This window comes from Uranotaenia lowii, chromosome 1, assembly GCF_029784155.1.
Source record: "Uranotaenia lowii strain MFRU-FL chromosome 1, ASM2978415v1, whole genome shotgun sequence".
Lineage (NCBI taxonomy): Eukaryota > Metazoa > Arthropoda > Insecta > Diptera > Culicidae > Uranotaenia > Uranotaenia lowii.
In genome coordinates this window covers 194,660,985-194,667,779 of record NC_073691.1, presented here as the reverse complement: position 1 = coordinate 194,667,779, position 6,795 = coordinate 194,660,985, and positions in this window count along the sequence as shown.

Here is a 6,795-nt window from a genome sequence, read left to right as displayed (position 1 = left end):
AAATCCCCGGGAAATCTCGAAGCCAATGAAAAATTACACACTCTAAATCGGAGAAATGGATCAGATTGAGGAAAATGATAGTTTTACCTTGATATACACTGCCGGCCAAAAGTCTGGGATCACCCGCTCAAAAACATGGCAATTGTAGCCATCTTATTACATATTGGATTTATTTTATCTCATTCAAGCAATCGTGAGCAAAACGTTTTTCGTATGTATTTGAAAAAAATGTTAATATTGAGTTTATATTACTTAAATTTAGCTAGTTGAGACATTTTTTCAACAACCGAACTTAAAATTCAAACCCGATCATCTCAGGATGGGGTGGACCAAATTCGAGATGCATTCGAATCCTTTCTCAATACTCATTAAAATAAATTTGTTTAATTTTGTGCAAAAATTAGCAATGTAGTAATTAAAATATACAAAAAAGCTACTTAAGTTATCGCCCAAAAGTTTGGGATCAACCCGTAGTATGGTGTAACGGCCAAAAGATTGGGATCAGCCTTCTAAAACATACATTTTTATTTCACGCATATCTCTGCTATTAAACAACGTATTGTTAATCTGGTAAGCTGATTTGGAAGCTATGTAGTTGAACTTGCTTTATGGATATTTAGTTGAAATATTTTTGAACACTGACTTCTTTAGAACTTTAGCGAAATGTTCATCATTTTCTGATGATTTTCACCAATTTAGTCCAACCGTTAAAAAATATGCAAATTTGTTTTGACCATAACTTAGCTGTCTAACAAGTTATTGCAGATTGGATTGGCTTATTTGCAAGCTTATGAATTGCACTAAAAAAATAAAACAAAGTTTTCCTTTTCAAGCAGTTACAAATACTGCACTTTTCTGAAACAATTGTTGCAATCGACAATACTTAGTACGTAATTTAATAATTATTTTATGTAAGAGAATTCTCGAAAAATAAACTTATAGTTATTAATTACAGAGTCCGTTTAAAAAGTATTACTGAGGGTTCAATTTTTTAGTTATTTTATTTACTCTAGAGAGTAAAGGGTTAGCTATGTAGAGCTCGTATGTGTGGTTTGAAGTTCGTCGATTTGCTCGTTGCCTACATCTCAGGCGCATTCATTCGACTCTTCGGCTAGTCTTGATATTTGTGGGTGGGCAGATTTTCATGTAGACACCTCTCTTGTTATATACATATATTTCTTAAATTTATTCGCTAAGCTTACCCAGTAAGCGAGCAATGAAGTAGGCAAATAAAGGTAATTGCAATTAAAAAAAACCTCAATAAAAATGTTAGAAATTAATTGCTTATTTCGGAAACCCGATTAAAATTTGCCCATTTATTTTTTATATATTTCTAAAAGCTAAAATAAAGATATCAAAATTTGTGTTTTTTCCATTAGAAAATATAATATTGAAACCTATAAAAATTTGTTTGGTAAAAGGAAGGTATTGTAGGGGTATGATGAGCACCTTAAGTAAGACACTCTTTAATCATACGAAATATGTAGCTTGTTGTGAGGAATGCAGACGTTTTTTTCTTCGTGTGCCACACATCTTAGACCATCGATATTTTTTTGTTTTTATACAAATTCAGAACTTAAAATAAGTTTTTCCTAACTGTTAAGTTTTCTTATGCTAAATGTAGAGTTATGAAAAACATTTTGTCCATCCTATATAAGGAATTTAACCGAAACGTTCGCGAGCCAGGTTTTCGAAACTATTCGATCATACACAACTTAATTTTTAAATACATCATCTGAAATTACTTTGAAATAACGAAATGAATTTTAAAATTTACAATTTTGGTTCAACTCATAAACTTTGAATGTTGTTTGGTCAATTTGGATTTGGTGGCCCACGATTCCCCACCATTTTTCAAAATCCAAAAAATATTGCATTTTTAAAACATTCACAATTTGGGAAAAATAATTTATTAAATATTAATAAAAATGTCTTATGATGCCTTAAAAATGTAGCAAAGCATACTATTTTTTTATTTTTTTTGTTATCTTTTATAATAAAGAAGTTTCCCACTCTCCCATACACAATTTTGGAAAAGTCGGACAACCGGACTTAATTGAAAAATTACCCGGATTTATTTACCTTTTTTTGACAAATCGAACAAAAACGAAAACATTTTTTTTTTGTAAATCGAGATTTTTAAAGCTAGTTTTATAGAAAAAATCATGAAGAGTTTGGTGGAAGCTAAAAATATGGTTTAAAATCATCTGATAAGTTTTGATGGATTTTTTTTTTTCATTTTTATCTTAATTTTTGTTAAGTAGTTCATGGATATTGACCTAATTTGCCCGGATATTACCCAGATTTTTGATCGACAATTTTAAAATCATATGGCCGGATTTAGCCAGGTTTTAAAATAAAATACATAACGTACTGAAAAAAATTCTGGCAACCTAAATATAGTTAGATTCATCTTAATAAGTCATTTTGATAACTTGCATTTTTTTTTATAAATTTTGCTCGATTTGAAAAATATTAGAAATATTACGCAATATGAAATGAATTATCCCTCTCAACTGATCTAAGCACGTCAATTATTTCCACGCAATTAAAGCCTCCTCGGTTCATTCATCCCAGAAATGTCAAACCGCGTGACTAAAATGGACATGAAGTCAATTTTATGGTCTCCAAATATCAAAAAAATGACCGCCAGTTTTCCAAAGTTTTCAAGTATACCGTTCTCCTCAAAAAAAGTATATAGACAAATAAAAAAACCGCAGAATAGAATTTTAGAAAAAAAAATAACAATCACAAGCTTTTCACATTCAAAAGAATATTTTTTTTTCAACGAAGAAAAGAAATTCTTCTGAAAGATTTGTCAGTACCAAACCGGTTTCAGTTGAATTCTACAACCCAACTTTAAATTGTGTCTCGTTTGTTTTTATTGATGTACATAAATTCAGAACAAGATATATTTGGTTTGGTATTATTTTTATAAATATACCTTCTTGTTAATGCTTGACAATGATTTTGAGTAAATAATGCCAAACAATTTCGATGTTTCAAATTATATTGAGTTTTTTTTTCAGATTTTCAAAATTATATAAGCATACTCTTAAGTTTGTATGGAAAATGACTTAACACATCAATTTAAAAGCGTGTTTTCTCGAAATTAGTTTTCATACACTTTAATACACCTTCAACTCATATAAATTGAAAGAGATTTTCAGATGTTGGTTTTGAATTTAGTTAGTGTAGATTCAGATATATTCAAGGAAATATAGAAATTATATAGATTTTTTTTTCAAGTTAAGGGGCCCCCCTAGAGTAAGTAGTGAAAAAGTTGCTGAGATTATCAAAATTTTGGTATTGAATTTCAAAGTTTCCAACTCAAAATCTGGACAAAAATATTGTAAACCAAATTCGAAAAAAAGAAGAATATGAGGCAAAACACCTCCAATTTTCTTTTTTTGTCGATACATGTTAGCTCACAGTGCTAAGAGAGAACAGATAAGCTTTATGATAAACATTTCAGAATTTTATTATAAATTTTCACTTTTCAATCAATAGGTTTTATTGAATTTTCCGTTGGTTTATAAATTCTCAACCGATTTTTCTTCCTATTTTTGAAAATAAACTCTTAAAAAACTGTAGTTTCTTAAATTGGACCGATCGACAGTAAAGAGTTTCTTTATTGACTTTCCATCACAAATTCTGCGTTAAGTCTCTAAAAAAAGCAAAAAAAAAAAAAATTCTGCGTTTGACTTAAAATTCGTATTGGAACATTTTCAACTTATTTAACCCAAAATTTTATCAGCTACTGAAGTAAATATCCTGAATTCAGTATATTATTTTACAAATGATCATTCTCAAATTATCATAAAAACGATCTTATAGTTGAGTTGCCAATATCATTGAGTGATTTTCTTAACATGAATATTTCTATGTATTTAATCTTATCTTTATCCAGATTCAATTCATTCAGATTTTCAAGTATTGTGTTGTTCCTTTAGCTACTGAATTTTGAGAACTCAAGATCTCTGTTTAAGGTACTAAAATCATTTGGATTCCTTATCTGATTTTTTTCATTTAAAACTGATTCTGTGTTTTAAATATTTAATCTCTAAAGGATGATACGGTCAAAATTTGGTCAAGGGAAAACGCGTGTAAATCGGTGAAATCGTTTATTTAAAAAATCGAATTAAATTTCTTTTTCAAGTTTAATTAGTATAAAATTCAGAAAAAATATTCAGTTAGACTTGCGCTTTTCCAAATCTGAATTGCCGGGCCTTACGCTTAACCCCTGCCTTCAGATTTTGTACAGCCACCTTGTCCACCTTCTTCGCCGCAGAAAGCCAGTTTGCCTTGAACTGCTGCTCGTCCTTAGCAGTTTTTTGGTCTTCTTTAGGTTCCGCTTGACAATAGCCCAGTATTTCTCAATTGGACGGAGCTCTGGCGTATTGGGAGGGTTCTTGTCCTTGGGAACCACCTGCACGTTGTTGGCGGCGTACCACTCCATGGCATTTGTACCGTAATGGCAAGATGCCAAATCCGGCCAAAACAGTACGGAACAACCGTGTTTCTTCAGGAAAGGCAGCAGACGTTTATTCAAACACTCTTTCACGTAAATTTCTTGGTTGACAGTCACGGAAGCTATGAAAGTGCTGCTTTTCAAGCCACTGGTACAGATGACTTGCCAAACCAGATATTTCTTCGAGAACTTTGACAGTTTCATGTGCTTGAAAATATTTGCAGATCTGTAGTCGGCTTTGACGTAGGTTTCGTCGTCCATTACCACGCAGTCAAACTTCGTCAGCATCGTCGTGTACAGCCTCCGGGATCGCGCTTTGGCCGTCGTATTTTGTTTATCATCGCGATTTGGAGTCACTTCCTTCTTGTAAGTCGATAGTCCGGCTCGTTTTTTTGCTCGATGCACGGTTGAAGACGATACACTCAGCTGATTTGCGGCAACTCGGAGAGAGAGGTTAGGGTTTTCGCTTGAAACTACCGGCCACTCTCTTTGTCGTCTCAGCGGCTTCCGGTTTTCGATTTCCCCCCGATCCAGACTTCCTGGCTGTCGACAAACGTTCCCCAAAAACTTCAATTGCATTTGTAAAGGATGATTTGGCAACTTTTAGCGATTTTGCCAGCTTTGTGAGCGAGTACCTCGAATTTTCGCGATGCGCGAGCAAAATATTGATACGCTGCTCTTTTTCCTTGGACGGCATTTTGACAGCTGAAGAGTGAATTCCAAAATCAAAATAGGAGCAACATTCTACACACAGACACCTTCAAAATGAGGGGTTTTTTAAATGCAAAATTGAAAGAAAAACGTCAAGTTGATATTGATCAAATTTTGACCGAATCACTCTTTATTCTAAATTTTTTTCATCCGATAAGTTTTGCACTCATACCCATTTGGCTTTGAGGGCATCGAATGAAATTTTTGTCACATTTAGAGTAACAATTTAATAAAAAAAATTATCAAATGAGTATCATATTCATAAACATCCCATGAAATGGTTTTTTTTTATTATTCAAAGATGTAATATTGAAATTCACATTTAGTGCAATTTCTGCTTTGGCATTGATGGTTACTTTGAATCTCTTTTTTAAAACTTGATTTGAAATCATGATTTAGATTTGAGACACTGAATTTTGGTTCTGAATTTAACCTGATTTAAAGTTTTTTTTCTCTTAAATCTTATAATTTTAATTTCAAGATACCAGAACTATCCTCAACGCAGACAACATGACTATTTGAAGATAGTATTCTGAATTCATCTCCAGTTCTTTTACACGGTTTTACACGGTTCTGGGATAGCATTTGACAAAAAAATCGAATCATAGGCCCCCCCGAGAAAAATTGCCCCGGGCCCCCGGTGGCTTAATCCGGCCCTGGATACATTTATCTAAATGGTATACGCAGATCAGAGGTGCCAGGTGTCCTGATTTATCAGGATTTGTCCTGATTTTCGAGAGACCGTCCTGATTTTTCAAAAACTCTCGATTTGTCCTGATTTTCTTAAATTGGTCCCTAAAATGTCCTGATTTGTCCTGATTTTCATAAAAACTTCCCAAATATAATCGAATTTGTAGCTAAACTATAAGAAAATCGAATAAATAGGTTATGAAGTAGATAAACCCATTCAACAGATGGTAATCTTCGGTTCAGCGATGATATTTAAATGGTGTTTTTCGATATGAACTACAGGCCAGCCAAGAAGCTGCTTACTGTTGTTGCATAAATCAAGGCGTCTAGAGCACCTGTATTGCGCCTATCTTTATGCAATTTAGGCAGAAATCCTTAATATTTTCATGAATCATGAAGAGGTGTCCTGAAAAATCCTGATTTTTAGCTTCGCGATGTCCTGATTTTTGATGAAACCACCTGGCACCCCTGACGCAGATCAAGAAAAACGTTCAATTCTTAGAACATGGGTTGGTCGCGGGCCACATGGCTATGCTATTTTCTGAAATAAAAAAGTACATGTTACAATTTTTGACTTATTTATTCGTTCATTACGAAGAAGAAGGCTTTTTATATCGAAACATCGTCGTTTGTTGCAATGTAACAAGATTTAAGCCTAAAAACGCGTTTCTTCAATCATTACTCTGGTCGGTATTTTGGACCGCCAGGTTTCTATTTTGGACCACCCTCTGGATCTATTTCGGACCACCATTAAATTGAATAAGGTTTTTTTTTTTTAATTTTTCTATATTTACAACAGTGATTGATGCGCAATTATGCGAATAATTCAGTTCATTTTGTTTTTTTTTTATATTCTCGTAGTCAAGTTTTTTTTTGTTCGATAAGAATAGAGTAAATATAAACAGAAAAACTCCTCCTTTACA